At 31.4% G+C, this 20243-nt stretch overlaps 1 long non-coding RNA gene across 1 annotated transcript; it reads right to left on the bottom strand.

Annotated features, from left to right (window-relative positions):
- Positions 1 to 6361: 6361 nt before the first annotated feature.
- LOC140440656 (uncharacterized) lies at positions 6362 to 6920 on the bottom strand. Its single transcript, XR_011950899.1, has 3 exons — positions 6874 to 6920; positions 6520 to 6725; positions 6362 to 6466 (listed from the first exon to the last, which is right to left on the bottom strand). It is a non-coding gene; the product is annotated as an uncharacterized lncRNA (long non-coding RNA).
- Positions 6921 to 20243: the final 13323 nt, after the last annotated feature.

Raw genomic sequence — 20243 nt, 5'->3', positions numbered from 1 at the left:
AGAGTTTCTGAAATACAAGGAAACCCACAATTTAAGTGGCGATATATAAAGTCAAAACAAAACCCCGCAGATATTGCGTCAAGAGGCATGTCTGCTCCTGAACTTCTAAACTCAAAATTTTGGTTTCAAGGTCCCTCATTTCTACTTAATTATCAGTTAGATTTAACTTCTTATGATTCTAAACCAAATATAAGTAAAATACCCGAGGAAAAGAAAATAGTTCATCTAGCACAAGAAAGTCCAATAAGTTTTATTGAAAATTTATCTCTCAAATTTTCAAACTTCTCAAAACTACAACGCAGTATCGCACTTAGTCTCAGGTACATTCACAATTTCAAGTTTTCAAATGAAAAATATGTTGGACCCTTCTCTGTTTCAGAATTAAAAAATGCTGAAAATTTAATAATAAATCTTTTGCAAAAGGCACACTTTTTTCGAAAATTTTCTTGTCTTAAAAATAAGAAGATAATTTCAAACAGAACAATTTTAAAACTCAACTCATTCATAGATAATCAGCAATCATTTGCCAAACGCTTGAAAATTGATCACCTTAATTAACTTCACAGAATCGCTTCAGTCCTTTGAAGTAAGGCTTGGAATCAGAAGATTTCCAAGCCTCGAGTGTAGGTAGCCAGTTATAAGGCTCCCCCTCATTCGTGGTCCTTCGAGCCGGATTATTTGATGAAACAGGACTGAAGAAAGAAAAGGATTACACACGCCGGAGAACAACAAGAAGAAAGAATAATGGTTTCTCGTCCCTAGAAGAAAGATTGCACAAGTTGACCTTCGTTCAAGATTAGACACGTGTGTTTTGTGAAAGTGCGTTATGTGTTGGTAAGCGACAGCGGTAATTAAATTGGATACTTGAAAAACATTTGGTAAGGTTAAAACTCTTTCTATATATTTCTATAGTCACTGCATGCACATAATTTATATTTGGTAGATATTTGTCTCGACTTTTATTTGTTTATTAATATTTATATTAACTAATGGCTTTGATTTGACAACAGATCTTTCTTCTCAATATCACTAAAGATAGCTGACAATTATTTATTATACAGATTGTCTCACAGCCCGCTCTCACGAAAAATATTTATTTATCACTCTAGTAAAAATACTCTATTAAAATTAAAATCGCGTCTTAGTTGAAAAAGACATTTACACTAAACAAAATCATTCACTCTTATTTCTCGTTCAGTATATATTTGCAAATAAATTCACTTTAAATAAAAAATGGAAGCTTTAAAGAAAAAGCGCAAATCACTTAAAGCATCAATTACACGTATCTCAGAATGGTTTATAGCCAATAAAGACACAGAAAACGAAATACTTGATTTTGAAAATAGGAAAGAAAAACTTTTTAATTTTTTCATACAATATGAACAAATTCAATTAGAAATCGAACAGACTGATGACAGCGACCAACAATCAGCTGATCGAGCAAATGTTGAAGAAAAATACACTCAAAGGTTTGCAAAGAAAAATAATAGAATTAAATTTAACAGAAAATAAAGTACCTAGCTCAAATAATAATGCTGTTTCCAGTGCGAGGGTGCCTGAAATTAGCATGAAAACCTTTACCGGAAATTTCTCAGAATTCAATGAATTCTTTCAACTATTTGAAACTCTGATGACAAACAATTCAAGTTTAAATAATGTACAAAAGTTTATATATTTAAAATCCTTCCTCAAAGGAGAACCTTTAAACTTAATTAGCAGTATCGAAGTAGTAGATGCAAATTTTGCTATCGCTATAAAAACCCTAAAAGAAAGATATGATGACAAATCACGAGTGATTAGTACTCTTATAAAAAAGCTGTTAAAGTCTCAATCTCTAGTTAAATGCACTCCTCAGGTACTAAGAGATTTTCTTGTACACACGAAGCAAACACTTCAAGCTCATAGTAATCTCGAAGTTCCAATTGAACATTGGGACCTCCTTTTAATAGAAATATTTTTAGAAAAAATAGATTTTGCTTCTCACAAGGCTTTTGAATATGAAGTAGGTTCTAAGAATGTTCCAACACTCAAACAATTTTTTGAATTTCCAGAAAAAAGATGTGATGTTTTAGAGAAACTTAATTACACTGAAACTCAGTCAAAGTTTAATAATAAAGTCACTTAAAAAACTGCTCATATTTCCACTATAAATAATAATAAATCTAGCTATGAAAATTGCATATTTTGTAAACAAACTGGTCATAAAATATATCAGTGTAACTTATTTAAAGACACAAATTCTCGAGAAAGGTTTAATTTTGTAAAGCAAGCACAGCTTTGCAGAAACTGTTTTGGCACTAAGCATTTTACTGATAAATGCATCTCTAAATACACATGTAGAATTTGCAATAAAAACCACAATACACTTCTGCATAAAGAAAATAATTTTTCTCACACTCATGAAAATAATTTATTCTCTCCTACTCGAAGCAATCAAAGTGCTTCAAATTCACATAATGGTAATCAAAGTCACGCCAATAGGCAACAATCACGCTTCCCAGCAAACAGACCAACGTGTTAATGACGTGAATTTTGGGTACGTTTGTCACCAATATACGTAAATTGCTTAAGTGAATTTCACGTGAAAATTTGGTTGGAATGTCACATTGAAAATACGTACCTATTTACATTACGTGAATAACTCGTCTTCAATAGACGTGTTATTTACCTTATATTGCAATAAAATGTTTCGGGAAATTCACGTTGAAAACACGTGTTGATTCACGTTACTTTTAGGGAATGTATATATTAGTTTTCACGTGAAAAATACGTCCTCAGTTCACGTAAATAATTCGTCTTTAATTTACTTATGAGTCACGTAATTATTATTCTCACATATATTATTATGATATAAATAAAACAAGCACATGAAGTATTAACAATGTATTTATTTAGTAGAATTTAGTGACTTAAAAACATTTGTCTTGCATAATTACTATACAAGGTAAGGCATCGAAAACTAAAGACCAAAAGACACATTAAAAATATGCAAAAACAGGTCTATTTTTATTTCGAGGAGGACACTTGTTTTTCCTAATTGCACCATCGCCACTTCAACCCTCGAACAGTGACGTGAACAACCCTAAAATTTAAATAGAGAATATACCAAATCACCTCTTTTGGGAAAGCGTTATGTAATTTAAAGTGTGTCACCTCATTTTACAGCTATTTTTATTACCAATTCAAAGCAGTAAATAATATTATCCTGAAATCATATTAAGTGAAAATAAGACTGAAAAGTGCGATTCTGTTAAGTCTTTAACTTTTTAGGTAATTTCACTTTTAAAATATAATTTCTGGATAATATTATTTCTTGTTTTGAATTGCCAATAAAAATAACTCACATGAGGTGTCCACTTTAAATTATGTAACGATTATTTTTCCCACAAGAGGGCGTTAAAATCGGAATTTTGTTCAACAATATTGGTTCCTCTGAACTCAACATAAAATACCTTTTTAAATATGTGCTACACTTGGTACATTTACTATTTAAATTTTAGGGGTTCTTCGCACACAACTGCTCGAGGGTTGTAGTATCGATGCTGCAATTAGGAAAATAAGTATCTCCGTTGAAATAAAATCGATCTTTTCTCGCATTTTTTATTTTTTAAAAGTGTCTTAAAGATATTAGGTCTGTTTCGTTTTCGATCGCACACCCTGTATAATCTAGTTACATGCCTGCATAGTTTAAAAACAATCCCAGAACCTAATATAACATACTAAAAAACATTAAAATAAAGATTTTTTGGTACATTTGTCTTGTATAATTAACTTCAAGTTACATCTCTTCTTAGTTTCAATAGTTTTACTTTACCCACACTACCGTGGTAAGTATGGAATAGTGATAAAGTATGATAATGCCTAAGAATACATACTAAATTAACATTTAATAATTGATTCTAAGTAAATTAGTAAATTTTTATTTTGAAAACATACAACTGCTGTTAAATGATAAACAAATTAGTATAACACAATAGTAAGGCCTAGAGTATGGTAATAATTAGAAATTTTAAATACTACACAATAAGTTTTTTCACATGCTTCTAAATTTATTTATTATGTTCATTCAATGAATGTACAATGGGAAATGATACCCACTGATTATCATCTAACTGAAGGACAATACATTTTACAATTACGTTTTCATTTAGTGGCCAAATAGTTAAATTGTCAGATAAATCAGAAACTAGGTATATATTTAAACGCTCTGAAGAAAAGGGTAATTATACCAGGCAGACTTTGATTTAAATACTCTTGTTATAATCTTTACCAATTTCTGGTTATCACAAACTATGTTTTGAATCTGCATTATATCTGAATTATACATAATGTAACAATCTGCATTGGAATGAGAAATTATTGACAATGTTATCTCACTGAAAATTACCTGTTTATATTGTACAGAAAAAAGGTGTTTAGAAGTAAAGGGCCACTACAATGTTTCATTTTAAGTTGTGTTTTTTTTATTTCATTCGGCTCTAAATGACACTATTAGCTTCTATCAATCTATTACATATTTGTGCTAAGGATTAGTTGTTGATTTGACCAACCGTTTAATTTGATTTAAGGCATTTTCAAATGGGAATGCTGAAAACTGGTCAAGAGGACCATAATGAAGAACATCATCACTTAAATGGCACAAATAATGAATATTATAAACTAAATATATCTGACCATAAATTTTTGAACAATGTGTAACAAAGGTTTTTAAAAGAGTATCTGCATAATTTACTCCAATATCTGACAAGCGTTGTTTTGATATTAATATACTTATCGCACAGTGCAGTAACAAAAAATGTTCGTAAATAGCAACAGGTATGGTACCTTTAAAACACTGGCCCTAAATATAAAAGAAACGTTCTAAATTCAGTAGCTTTCCATCGTGCCAGTTCTGAAGTGACCGGATTTCCTATTAAATTCGATAGGAATGGACTTACAAAAATGTTCTAAAGTCTCAGATATTTTTTGAACTTTAGAACTACACAACCTAACCTTTAGTGGCCCACTTGTCCAAGTATGCAACAGCTTTCTGACTACACCTAAGCACACTGTATGCATATAGTCAATAGGAAACTTGGATACCAATCCAATTGAAAGTTTCACCAAAGGTGAAATACCTGTATGATGATCATCATCTGTCTGTCGCAAAAAACTATCATCAGTACGTTTTTGACTTGTAACAGACTTGAGAACTATTCGACCGTCAATATAGTCTCCTACTTCGATGCATTTTTCACAAGAAGAATATCCATTATGGACTTAATACATTTTAGAAATGAACGTGCTGGTGCATCGCAAATAAATGCAAACACTTTAATTTCATACAATTTGCCTTTAAAGCAAAATGTATTATCAATTAAATGTTTTAATTCAGATATAAAATCATCAAGAAAAAGATTCAAAGGCTGCGGTTTAGAAGATCCATAAAATATTCCAATAGAAAAAGGTTTACTATTAAAATTTTTTATTTGGCCTAAAATTGGCCATAGCTGACTATTGCAACTTTTATATAGAGGTAATCCATCGATATTAAAAGCTATTTCAATTACAGATTCAGTAAATTTTGGATTGCGTAACAAAAAATTTTCTAATGCTGTAGAAATTCCTAGGTGACAATAGTTTCCTTTATTCAAAGGGCGCATTAAAGTTTTGGTTGGAGTTTTGAGTAAGGTTCGACAATCTAGAGGTAGTTCAGGATGATACTTTGACAAAACATGCAGTAAGTATGTAACACTATTATGTGGTAGACTGCCTGACCTTATTACCCAATTTCTTAATTCCTGGCATATTCCTAATTTATTAGAATATTGGGAATTTTCTGGTACAAATTCAAATACAGTCGTGTCATGTTTACATGGAACTAGAGTATTTAATTGAAGAGTTTCATTTAGCAAACAATCATTTGAATTTAAAATATTAGGAGTGCCTAAAGAATTATGACTGGTTTCACAGCCAACACTTACATCTGTATTTAAATTATCAGTATCATTTTTTACATTAGCATTTTCATAGTTTACCTTAGTTAGCAGTTTTTCACTATTTAAGTCCTTACAAATTATTTCCCTACGTTTCTTTAGCCTCCTATAAAATTGTCTTTTGCCTACAACAGCTTTATATGGCATCATCAGTTCTATTCAATTTGATCTGTTCCAACTTGTAGTGCTTAGGAGCCCGTTTTAACCAAGTTTTCATACAGTCTTCTATACTTCTGGTAGTTGAACCTGGTATGGCTAGTTTTACAGAATCTGTAAAAATTATTACATGAAATATATGTAATCACATACATTTATTTAGTCACCCTTACCAACGATCACTTTTTTAAGTATATTGTTGTTAAAGGCCTTTTTATTATTCCTTGATCCAAAAAGCTCATATTTTTAGCTACTTTATAAGCCAAACAACATCTTAATGCTGAATTGGTAGCAGATACTACACTATTTTTATCTAATGTGCCCAGATACTTGCTCTAAAAATAAAATAGTTTAATAAATATAACAGTTGACATTATAAAAGTTTTACCAAGGATATACAATTGGCTTCATTTTCAGATAGAAAATTTTCCAAAATTTGTAAGTCTTCAAAAGTGTAAATTGGTAAAATTACAGGAACATTGGGCTTTAAAACGGAAGACTGTTCAATCAGTGGTCTATTTTTCAAAAGAGACAAGATTTCCTTATTTTGTTCAATTATCAGCGCTAAATGTGACACCAGCTTAGTCTGAAAACCTGTAAAAAGATAGATATATTGAGCAATCAATAAATGGCCATCTTCAACAATTAACCCTGAACTACCGAAGTGGACTAAAGTTCCATAAACACTTCAGCAAATACAAGGTTATATACTGCAAATAGTACCTAATTAACATCTACTTACTACTTTGAGACTCTGCATTGCTTTCAAGGTTTCTTTCAACATTTACTGAAGTGGCTGGGTATCACAAGACGTTCCTGTATTACACAATGTACCATAACTAATACACGAACTTGTGGAGCTTCTTGGGGTGTGTAAAGAGGTATCCTGAACAGCTGAAAACATAAAGCCTTTATAACTTATAACCATAAACAATATGTCACTATTTACCTTTACAAATTTTCGGTGGTCGTGGTAATGAATCCTCTTCAGATTCAGTGTCACTATAAATGAACCGGCGTGGTTTGATTCTCTGTGTTTTTCTTCTCTGAATTTACCTCATCGACTTCTGACTGTAGATCTGATGTAACTTCAGCTACTTTTGCCTTGACCTGAGCTTCTTCAAAGCTATCTTCAGAATATTTTATAAAATTAGCAGATCCCAACAGATAAATTAATTTGAAACAAGGTTTTATTTTTTTTTTTTTCAAAATAATTATACTTGTATACATACCATAGTATCTAAAAATACGTTTCACCGTAAATAACTGCCAATCTTCTGTGCAACTATCCCTTTCTTTACTGCTTTATCGTAAAGCGCTTGAGTTTTATAAGGAGGCCAATATACTTCCTTTTTTCTTGGAGTGAGCCAGTTCTGGTGCACCACAGCAACAGAACCTCCCTCTTTCTCATCAAACTCTATTAATACGAAAGACATATAACTATGTACATATATAAGCCTAAAATAAAACGAGGGAAAATTTCGTTTCACGTTTTGAGAAAAGCTGATTTTAGAGGTTATAATCAGAGACAAGTCATCTGTTGTCTCTCTGTTGTTATAATCATTCTTCTTCGTTAGGACTAGGAGGGAAGGCTTGGAAGTACGTCATCACCGCGCGCGATTTGAAAATTAGACTCAACAAAGGCTCAACATAAATCATATTAGGTCCTGTCATATTTTTAAATAAAAAAATAGCTTCTAAGTAGTAGTAGGATTGAAATAGGTAGGCTAAATGTTTTTAAAAGCGAGATCAAAAACTTTTTGTTAATATTGGTATTATTTACGTTACTTTTACGTGAAATACACCTAATTTTTCGACGTCCATAAAACACAGTGAGGAAAATTCAAGCAATACGTATCTAACCAACACGGTTCTAAAGTTTTGTTTTCCAAAATATTCCTCAAAATTTAACTGAAGGAAGTTATTTCGCTTTCGTGATTTTTACGTGAAATAAACGTAGCTTTGCAATGTAACCGACATTCACAACTATTATAAAAAACATGTACTATATTTTGCATTAAGATTTTATATTTATTCTAATGTCAAACATGTATAAAAGAAGCAGTAATATATAGGTGAATGATTTGGCACTGAAATACGTTTTTTTTTTTCGTCTTAAATCACCGAGTTACGTATTCATTGAAATTCGCCGTAAATTTAACGTAATCATCACGTAACTGGGCTCAAGTCTGTTTGCTGGGTTTAATGCACCACAAACCTCTCAATCGTCCGCGAGTATACAGGGTGATTCACAAACGCGCCATAGTTCACCACATATCTCTCAAAGTCATTTTTATGCTCCTCAAAGGAGTAATAATGCCCAAGTTACTCAAAGAATTAATTCTCCACATTTATATATAATAAATCACCAAACACTTCTACTCACTTAAGCACTCAGACAAATGAATATTGTCTACTCTCAGACACACAAAGTCAAAATTCATCTTGCATCTCTTCTCTGTCAACTTTCATTTCAAAAAACGAAGTTTTGCTAGCCACAGCGCTGGTAACAATTTACTCTGAAAGTGGACAACCTGTACACGCAAGATGTCTTCTCGATAATGGATCTCAATCGAGCTTTGCAACAAAAGATTTAGTAAATAAACTAAATTACTCTACCACTAATAAAAGATTACAAATTTCAACAATCTCTCAAAATTGTTCCATCTCAAATGAAATGGTAAACATTGAATTTTTCCCATATAAAAACAATGATATGAAATTTGATGTATCATGTGCAGTTTTGGATAATATTACGTGTAAAATACCTCAGGTACCTCTAGATCGTAGCAAAATAAAAATACCAGCTGGCATAAAGCTCAGTGATCCCTCTTACTCCTCCCCAGGGAGAATCGATCTCTTATTAGGTGCAGAAATTTACTGTGATCTATTAAAGGATGGTTTAATTCATATTGGAGCAGGTCTTCCAGTGCTTCAAAACACTCATTAGGATATGTCATGTTCGGTAACCTATCTCCACAAGTTTCATCTAAGAAAAAGATGCACTCTCACTCAAACTGTAACTATTCACACTCGAATCATATTTCTTTATTTGTTCAATCTCACACTGAAGAAGAAAATATAAATAATCTTCTCCAAAGGTTTTGGGACATTGAAGAAGTTCCCGAAATAAAGCATTTAAGTCCTGATGATGAAAAGGCTGAGAAAATATTTAAAGCCACAACACAAATCCTACCGAATGGACAGTTCCAAGTAGATTTACCCCTATGCACTCCTAATGAAAATAATAAATTGGGCGACTCTTTCCAAATGGCGCGAAGGCAATTTCTAAATTTGGAGAACAAATTCTCAAAAAATGATTCTCTTTACAAACAATATAAATATTTTATAGATGAGTATGTTGAATTAGGACATGCAAAATATGTTCCGTTGTCTCTGCAGAATGTACACTCAGAAAACAAATATTTCTTGCCTCACTACAGTGTAGAAAAAGACACTTCTCTCACAACTCGTTTGCGCGTAGTTTTTAACGCATCCATGAAAACCACTTCTGGTTTTAGCCTTAATGATATTATGTTAAAGGGTTATACCACACAACCAGAACTATTTGACACTTTAGTCAATTTTAGACTCTTTAAGTATGTGTTCACATCTGATATAAAAAAGATGTTTAGACAAATCAGAATTAACCCCAACCAAACTTTCTTATTAAATATTTTGTGGCGCAACTCTTCCTCGGAGCCGTTAAAATGTATACAATTGGACACGGTTACCTATGGAACGAAACCAGCTACCTTCCTTAGCACACGATGTTTAATTGAACTCGCAAACATGCATAGGGAAGAATATCCTCTCGCTCATGATATGCTCATTAATTTTTGCTATATTGATGACATATTATATGGTACAAATAGTATTGAAACACTCACACTTGCGCATGAGCAAATCACTGCACTGCTACAAAAGGCAGGCATATCTCTTCACAAATGGTGTTCAAATTCACCACAATTTTTAGAAAATATTTCACAATTTTCAACTGACTCTACGTATGTCATATCTCCAGAAAATCATTCCAATAAAATATTAGGTCTTTGTTGGGACTCTAAATTAGATAGTTTCTCTATTTCAGTACAAGAAATCGAAATAAAAGATTCCTACACTAAGAGACAAGTGCTCTCGATAATCGCAAGTTTTTTCGACCCCAAGGGATTAATTAATCCAGTAATAGTAACTGTAAAAATAATAATGCAAAACATTTGGCTTTTAAAAATTCAGTGGAATGAAAGTTTGGACTCTACACTCTTAAATGAATGGTTAAATTTTCTCAAACATATTTCAGCACAAAAACATTTAAAAATTCACAGACCTTTTTTTATTGAAAATTATATATGTAGTATACAAATACACGCATTTTCCGAGGCTAGTGAAAAGGCATACGCCAGCTGCATGTATATTAGAGTTACTTATAGCTCAAGAAATGTCTCTTCCACATTCATCACCTCCAAAAGTAGGGTAGCTTCAATAAAAACATTAACTTTACCTAAGTTAGAACTTAAGTGATGAAAAAATCGACTTATTTTATTAAAGCAGTAAGGCAGATTAGATTAATATTGTATATCATATTTGTAAGAAAAATAGAATAAAAATCAATATTGTTAACTAAACTAACTCACTAAAAGAATAGTTGAAATTCTAAATAATAAATTAACTCAAATAGACTCAATAAACTGCTGGACGGACTCAGAAATCGTACTTTCTTGGTTAGGCTCACATAGCTGGAGATGGTCACAGTTTGTTGCAAATAGAGTTTCTGAAATACAAGGAAACCCACAATTTAAGTGGCGAGATATAAAGTCAAAACAAAACCCCGCAGATATTGCGTCAAGAGGCATGTCTGCTCCTGAACTTCTAAACTCAAAATTTTGGTTTCAAGGTCCCTCATTTCTACTTAATTATCAGTTAGATTTAACTTCTTATGATTCTAAACCAAATATAAGTAAAATACCCGAGGAAAAGAAAATAGTTCATCTAGCACAAGAAAGCCCAATAAGTTTCATTGAAAATTTATCTCTCAAATTTTCAAACTTCTCAAAACTACAACGCAGTATCGCACTTATTCTCAGGTACATTCACAATTTCAAGTTTTCAAATGAAAAATATGTTGGACCCTTCTCTGTTTCAGAATTAAAAAATGCTAAACATTTAATAATAAATCTTTTGCAAAAGGCACACTTTTTTCGAAAATTTTCTTGTCTTAAAAATAAGAAGATACTTTCAAATAGAACAATTTTAAAACTCAACTCATTCATAGATAATCAGCAATCATTTGCCAAACGCTGGAAAATTGATCACCTTAATTAACTTCAGAATCGCCCCAAGTGGTAAACACCATAGAAGAACCTTGAAGTCAACGACTTAGTTCTATTAAAGGAAGATAGAGTTCCACCCCTACACTGGCCATTAGCAAGAATTGTTGAATTGTTTACTGGTAAGGACGATAAGGTCCGTAGTGTTAAAATAAAGACTAGAGATGGATATTTTAACAGACCCATTACAAAACTCTGTCCTCTTCCTGTGGACAAAGTAGAAAATTAAAATTTTAAATTTTGTTACATTTATATGTATTACTCTAGTTTAGGAATAGTTATTTCTCTAATTACTTTTAAGTTAATTTTGCTTACTTTCTCAAATTACTCTTTCTTTCGGTTTGAAGCAAATACTTAAACGCGGGCAGTCTATGTTCCAGAAATGAACATGTCGTTTTAAAATATAAAATAAAAATATAATTCTTTAGGCTTTTCTTAGTGTAGAATAAGTAAAATAGTCATTTCATCAAGTTTGCTCGGGACACCCGACTCATTGGCGCCTCAATCTCTTAAATAGTTTTCACACCTAAATAAAAGAGGGGTAATGTTCACTTTTACGCATCAAGTAGTATTTTATCAGTTCGTTCTCACACACCGCCCTTGAGGCATCGCATTTTAAAACACTCTCAATTCATGTATAAAATATTTCTCTATGCCGAAATCGGGCATTTTTTTCATAAATACGGTTTTCTCTTTTACGTGTGATAAAGAAAGAATTATTTGATATTGTATAGTTAGCTACGGCCGTTTTGGGCCTCTCTACTCTAAAAATAGTTAATTATAAATCGATAAACTTAAAGTGATTTTATTTCTCTGGAGCTATATTTGCTCACATTAACAATCCTTATCCTTCAACATTCACTCACAAGTCCTTTGAAGTAAGGCTTGGAATCAGAAGATTTCCAACCCTCGAGTGTAGGTAGCCAGTTATAAGGCTCCCTCTCAGATTGTAAAAAAATAAAAAAAGTAAAGTTCAATAAACATGGCAAAATTTAATAAGGCAAGTGATGAAAAAATCGACTTATTTTATTAAAGCAGTAAGGCAGATTAGATTAATATTGTATATCATATTTGTAAGAAAAATAGAATAAAAATCAATATTGTTAATTATAAAAATACAAAAAATTATAATTAATATAAGGAATATAATAATATAATGTGTAAAAAATTACCTGAAATTTAATTTATAAAATATATAAGTATTATTACATCATTGATATAAAATGAAAAAACATATGTTGATTTTCCGAGATTTATGAGGGGTGAAAATTATGTCATCATTATTAATACTGCGACAGAATATTCGAGCAAATTAAAAAAAAGTAAGTATTTAGGGTGAATTTCAAATGGACTCAATTTTTCCGAGTTTTCCCATATTTTCCGGCCAGTGAAAACTATGTAGTTATTCATATTTCGACGAGCTACCCCAGAATAAAAAAAAGAGGCTTGCAGCTGCAAAGGAAGACGAGATAGTGTATCTCGGAGCCGAGATAATGTATTTTCCGATGCCGAAAAAAAAACGGAGCTGAAACAGATATCCTCTCCACTTTCCTATGTCGATCTTTCGAAAGTACCGTGGTTTCGAAAAATTAGATAAATTTTATAGCTATAAGTTTCAATATAAAGTTTAGATTTTCATTCAAAATTTGTGCAAATTTTACTTCTTACTGTTTATAAACAATGGAGATATGATTTTTTTTAAAATAGTCAAAAACTTCGTTCCTATTGGTCATAGAAGGTTTTTTATTTTTTAATGTGAGCTTTTTTACCAGCTATCCAATGGTTGTACGTACAAGTCTGTAGCTTGAAAAATATAGAAGTTATTACAATTGTTTATAAGTAAAAAACATACCCCATTTTCAAACGTTTATTTTGTAAATAATTTCGATGAAAACTCAATATGCATTTAACTTCTGAGATAGTCTAAGTCTTAAGAATCCTATGAAATTTGCTGAATGGTCTAGCATCATGCATAGGGCAAGCTCAATAGTTTAAATAATTAGCCTCAGGGATAAACAAATTAAATAACTTAAAAAATATTTGACTGATCGGGGGGAAATTTCACACAAATCTAAAAGATGGTAATTCCTTGATGTGTAAATGTATTAATACAATTTTATTTTGTTAATAAAAAAATTAATAAAATTTATAAATTAGTGCAAAAAAACTGCTTTTTTGCAAATACCTCTGTAAATTATTTATCAATTTTAATTAAAAAAACGGAAAATAAAGATATTCTTGACATAAATAAATGACATAAATATTGTTTATTTAAAATATGGGAAAAAATTTATAGACAAAAAATCAAATTGTGACCATAAATTATTGCTTAAAAAAAACGCAAGGTAAAACTAGGAGTATCTTTTCATCTATTCATCATCTAGTATCCCCCACCTGTCTTAAAAGCTTCAGATATCTGCGAAACATTTTTCCACCTTTTTTTTAACCAGACTGGGCTATATCTCGACTTACCTAAACTCTATCCACCGAGAAGCGATAGTGCCAGTAAACAACGAAATATACGCGTGTAGGGTTATAAACGTTTTAATTGGCTGGCGTTTAGATCTCTCTCCGCCTATTTCAGATCTGTATTACGAAAATTAAGTGATATTTATGAATATATATTTTTAAATAATAGAACATTTTTGATTCAATGCACATACAAAGTCGGCAATAAATGTTTTTCTCATCCCATATGTCATAAACTTGGGAATAGATATTCATTATACAATTTTTTATTTGTATTTTTAAATTAAATACTAATACTAAATCAACTGACAACACTGTACACAGCTGTACTGCTGTAACTTCCATTAAATTAGTATTTGAAGAGAAGTCGAACGATAAAGATGAATCCCTAGCCACAGTTAGACGATACTTCTGTTATTGCGCTGTTGCCAATTTGTTATATTTTATTGTGCTACATAGATTTTAAATCCATTTGTTGACAATTATGAAAAATGAGCACATACATTTTGCAATGCATATGGAATGACATTTAAAATAACTTTTTTTTTCAAACCCTTTATATTTTGTGCACTTATTTCTATTTCTGTTAATCAGTCTAGTAAAATTATAATAAATCAAACTTGAGGAAAATGTATGTTATGCATTATTCTTATAAAAAAGATTTACAAATAATAATTGAGATTAGTGGGATAATTATGAAAATAAATACAAACAAACGAGGCTTACATGCCAAAAAAATCGTTCGCCTTCCGTTTTATAGCTAACTTGGGAAAAAAAAAACGTGGCTACTAAGATGGCTTACCTTGTTTCGTTAAAAACAATTAGGAAAAACTTGAACTATCACTATCACCATTACTACCAATTTCTGTAATTAACGGTTCAACCATGACCTCAATAATATAATCAAGTTCCCAGAACTTTTTTTCTACTGTATTCTGCACATGCTTCACACAGTTTTTCTATTTCTCCTGGGTAATGTTGTTAAGGGCATCATTTAAAAGGATTTTGACATTTGCAAATTTGAAAGTCTTGTTGTTGACAGCAACAAAATTTTTAGCATCAGCCCAAATCAGCTCAATAGGATTGAGCTCACAATGGTAGGGTGGCAAACGTAAAACGGTTTTGTTTTGAGCTTTTGCGAGGTCATCGATAACATATTTGTTATATTCAGCCTTACGCGGTGCCACTAATTGTAAGAGTTCAACTTTAAGCATGTCCTCATCGAAGTCGATAGTTTTTGATCGTAACCAGTCTTTTATTTTTTGCTTTATCCATGCTGTAGTCGGTACTTTCTCACTTTTTCGCGAATGGTAAGGAGCATTATCGAGAACTATGACACAGTTGTCTTCTAAAAGAGGCAAAATATTTGCAAACCACTTTTCAAAACCGTCTGAGTTCATTTCCTCGTGATAGTCGCCACTCTTTTTTGATTCAAACGTCCATAGGCCACCTTCTACAAAACCTGTTTCACTCCCAATATGTGTAAGAATCAGTCTTTTTCCTTTGCCAGATGGATTTTTGAGACCTGCTGAGAGACCTGACAAAAACGCCTGCCTGGAAGATTTTACCGTTTCGTCAACCCACACATGAGATTTTGTATGTCCTGCATTTACCCACGTTTCATCTAAATAATAAATTTTCCTGTTTTCCTCCCGAAATTTTTTAATGGATTTTAAAAAATTTCGCCTTCATAAAATAATCTCTTCTCGTTCTAATAAAGCACTGTTTCTACCCCTACGTACGTATTTAAAATCTAATGATTTTAGAAATTTATGGAAAGTACTGCGTTTAAAATTTGGCAAGCTTTCGTCGTCGTTAACAGCTGCAAGAACTTTGTCTATAGTTGGTATTTCGTTGCGAAAAAAAAATTGATGTACAATTCGACGAATAGCAGTTTTATCAAAATCGTCTATTTTGTGAAGTATGGTTTTTCTGGGTTTGTTCTTTTTCGGTGAAGAAAATCCTCCTGTACTTTTCTGTTCCCTAATAATTCTGTACACAGAAGCTTCACCTACTCCGCTGGTAGAAGCAGTTTGTTTAACTATTTCCGATATTAAAGCTTCAGGACGCGATTCCGTTGTCGATTTATAAATAATATATATAACGCTTTTTTCCGTACTACTAAATGCACGTAATTTTGAACGCTTTTTTGAAGTTAATTCCTCGGCAGAATCTGTAGAACTCGACATTGTTTGTAAAACTGAAAATTAGACAGCAAACTGTAAACAGTGTAAAAAAATAGATATAAAAGCAAACAATAGAAAGCATAAATAAACACCCACTAAGTTCGATTAAACGCGCCGAAATGTACAATTATTACCACGAAAGCTATTTTATCAACTGAACTTATAGCGAGTTTATACACGCAAGAATTTGCTGACGACAGTATTTGTTGGTTCAAACAAAATCAAACAGTAACTGATTATGGCAGTGTTAACAGTGGCGGTGTTTTATTTCATTGTAAATAGGACCGTGTTACAAATTGCTATTTATTTTTAAAATGGAAAAATTTCTTTTGCATAAAACTAACAAGATTAATCCAGATAAGTACAACATATTATTAATTTTGGATTTCCGATTTACCAAAAAAATATGTTTAAAAAAGTATGTATTAGCAAACGTTAAATCCGGACCTGGCAAATTTGGCAACGCCTTGTTGTTTTGGCGCACTATCTCTTCTCGTTGGATAGAGTTTAGTGACCTAGTGTTATATATGAGTCCGGCAGCGGAATAAGAGACACTGTGGAAAAGACTAGGGGTAGGGGTCGATCATGGTACAATGTATACACAAGGTATGATATTGCGCATGACATTTGACAGCTGGCCCAGGAGTGTGACGTAGTCAAGACCGCCCTAACCACCTCGAACCCATTATTACAGCTTAACGTACACACTAATTTTGAAATTATGGTCAAAAAATGATCTATTTTTTTTAAATGTTTTGTTTTGGTTATAATTGAATAAAAAATGTATTTTCAGTAGCGTAAAACCTTTACTTTTCCTAGGAATTCAGGCGAAATATTTATTTTTGTTTTCATACATATACTAATAATATACTCTTTTTGTATGCAAATCCGTTGAAATTTAAAAATTTTCTGCAGAGGAAATACTGTGAATAGGTAAATAGTAGTAGATTTACTTATTCTGATTCACTGTCACTCACTTCCAAGCAGTTTTACTGAAATAAAATCAAAATAGATTACAATAAAGAAAAATCTGTTTTACAATTCAATAACATATGGTATTTTAGATGAGTTATAACGACATTTAGTAGAATAAAAAATATACACATTACTATAACCTGCCGATTATTATATGCAAAATTTACTTATCAAACAATATAATAATATGAAAATAAGACACAAAACACAATAAATATCGACTTCAGACGACTTTACACCGGCAAGACAGAAAGCTTGTGTAAAAACAAAAGTTCAACAATAATATCGGTTATCAATGGTGACTATTGCAAATTGCAAGTTATGAGATAATAAATATATTTTAAAGTAACTCAATAGTGACTGAGTCATCTATTTTATAATAGAAAAATAATTTAGATATATGCTTACATATGTGTCTTTACACAAATGGTGTTTAGTTACTGTTTATTTATACTGTATAGTATTTTTTTTGTAAAACTAAAAGTTTTTATTTGCCACTTTATATCTGGTTTTGTACCTTTTTCAAAGTGCGCTGTGCAATTGCTTGTTGCAATAGTGACAATGAAGATAAAATCTTTAGGTTTCATATATTTCCTAAAGATAGTGTAACCAGAAAACTGTGGATTATATCTTGTTGTAGATAGGATAATTTTAATTGTAATACTGCAAGAATTTGTTCTAAACATTTTAAAACTAAAGATTACCAAAGAAATCTACAACAGGAACTTTTAAATTACGTTTTTTAAGAAGGGTCTAAAACTCAAACCTGAGGCAGTACCTAGTCGTTATTTGACTAAATCAAAATCGGCTACCCTTTTAACCAACCAAAAGAAAAGCTCACAAAAAGCCGAACACAGAGAGTCCAAAAAGTATGTTGAGCAGCTTTTTAGTACTTCTAGGTCAACGACGTAAGTCTAAATCTTTATTTTTATTATTTATTAGTCATGAAACCTTAAATGATTTTTTCATATCGATTTGTTAAGTAAGAAACTAGCCTCAGCCTGCTAGGCAATTTGCAAGAACTGTTTCGGAGGAAATCAATTTAGCATCTTCCAAAATAACATATTTTTCTTTGTTAAATCACGTTATTATTATTAAAATATATAATGTTATCATTATTATAAACAATACCAAGATAATTTTATGTGTGAATATTATAAAAGATGTCATTTTAAATGTTATGCCATATTGTGTGACCTCACTTCACTCATATTCGATGGCCAGCTAGCTCATTCGATATAAATAAAGTTGATGATATGAATTTATCATTATTTATTTTGATTTTGTGTTTAGTTTAGTAGGTATATACGTACAAATTTTGTGTACCTTCATTACCACTTTTCTGTACCTTTTTAAACATCTGAAATATCGAACTCTGGAGTATAAGTTAATTAACCTGTACCTACGTGTAATAAAAGATAATTAAAACTTGTTTTATAAAGGATATCTTTGCTAACAAAATAACTGTACCAAAAATCAATAAACTTAAATTCACTTCAAAATTTTATTTATGATTAAATATTATATTATATATTATTAAATATTATACTAATATTTTTTTTAATAAAAAACATAATTTTATCATGTCTTTATAATTACTATAATTAAATTAGCCAAATTATATAAAAAAACTTAAAATTAAAAGTCTTTCCTATACAACTACATTCAAATGTTGCGGGAATAAGAGTTCTTGACTACGTCATGCGCGAAAACGAACCGATTTTGGAACATTATGTATCATGCCTTGTGTATTCATTGTACCATGGGGGTCGATAGTGAGGTTAGGTGATGTAATGCCGTGGGTCTACTGATCCATCCATAATGTACGTTTGTAACTTCATTGTAGTGTTGGTTTTTGTGGTTTGTGTGTATTTATTGTGTCTTGGATGTATCAGCTATCCTGTTTAGGCTTGTGCCTCTTCAGGACGATGTTTGAAACCACTGTATCTTTTAATAAATAGTTTTGTACAATAGTCGGTGCCTCATTAAATACATAACATATTTGGCGACGAGTCACAGAAAGAATCCACGCAAAAGTCGAAAAATGTCGTTAATTGGATACATTGAGCAGTTCAATCCTGCGAAAAGTGATATCACCTCTTATATAGAGAGACTTTAGCAGTTTTTTATATGTAATGTAGTGGAAAAAGACAAGGAAGTTCCATTATTGATTTCTTTAATTGGCGGAGAGACTTACAGTGTCTTAAAAGACTTATTAGCACCAGAGGTACCAAGTTCAAAAACATTTGAGGAGTTAAAAAGAGTTCTGATTGAACATTATAGTCCAAAGCGGTTAGTTATCGGTTATCGCTGAAAGGTATAAATTTTACAATACAAATCAAGAGCCTCAGGAGGATATTAAAAGTTTTGTGTCAAAACTGAAAAGTGTTGCTCAATATTGTAAATTTGGGCAATTTTTGAAAGAATGTCTCAGAGACAGGTTTGTATGTGGTGTACGATCAGTCCAAATAAGACGTAAACTCCTGGCAGAAGACAACATTTCCTTTGAAAGAGCTTATGAGATAGCCTTGTCAATAGAACTTACAGAAGGTCAAGTTAGAAGGATGGAACAGGAAAATGTAGCGGCAATAGAAGGGAAGTTAGATAAAGTAATGTTCAGAAAGAGGGAAGCTACAGTGAAGAAAGATGATGGCCATCAAACTGGTAGAAGTAATGTCCAACCCAAGTCATGCTTTAGATGTGGTAGAAAACATGACTCATCAAAATGTCCAGCCAAAGCATGGCAATGTTTCAGTTGTAAGAAAGTGGGACATACAAGTGCAGTATGTCGTTCGAAAGTTAGTTTGTTAGAAGAAGATGATATACAGGATGAAATTGAGGAGGAAAATTCATTATTTCTAGGTTTCTTGTCTTCATTGGAACCTGAAAATTCAGCTCCAGAGAAAATAGTATTAGAAGTAGAAGGTAATTCAATTTTATTTGACATTGATACAGGTGCATGTCGTACAGTAATTCATATTAAGGACTTTAAAAAGTTTTTATCAGCTTTAAATATTTATTCTGTTAAGTATTGTTTAAAGGTATTAACTGGCGAGGGAGTAAAAATTGTGGGAGAAACTGATGTATTAGTAAAACATAAAAACAATACTATAAAATTACCTATTGTCATTTTAGAAAGTAAACATAATTTTACT

Source organism: Diabrotica undecimpunctata, chromosome 5 (genome assembly GCF_040954645.1).
Source record: "Diabrotica undecimpunctata isolate CICGRU chromosome 5, icDiaUnde3, whole genome shotgun sequence".
NCBI lineage: Eukaryota > Metazoa > Arthropoda > Insecta > Coleoptera > Chrysomelidae > Diabrotica > Diabrotica undecimpunctata.
The sequence above is the reverse complement of the archived record's forward strand: the minus strand, read 5'-3'. Positions and strand labels throughout refer to the sequence as shown.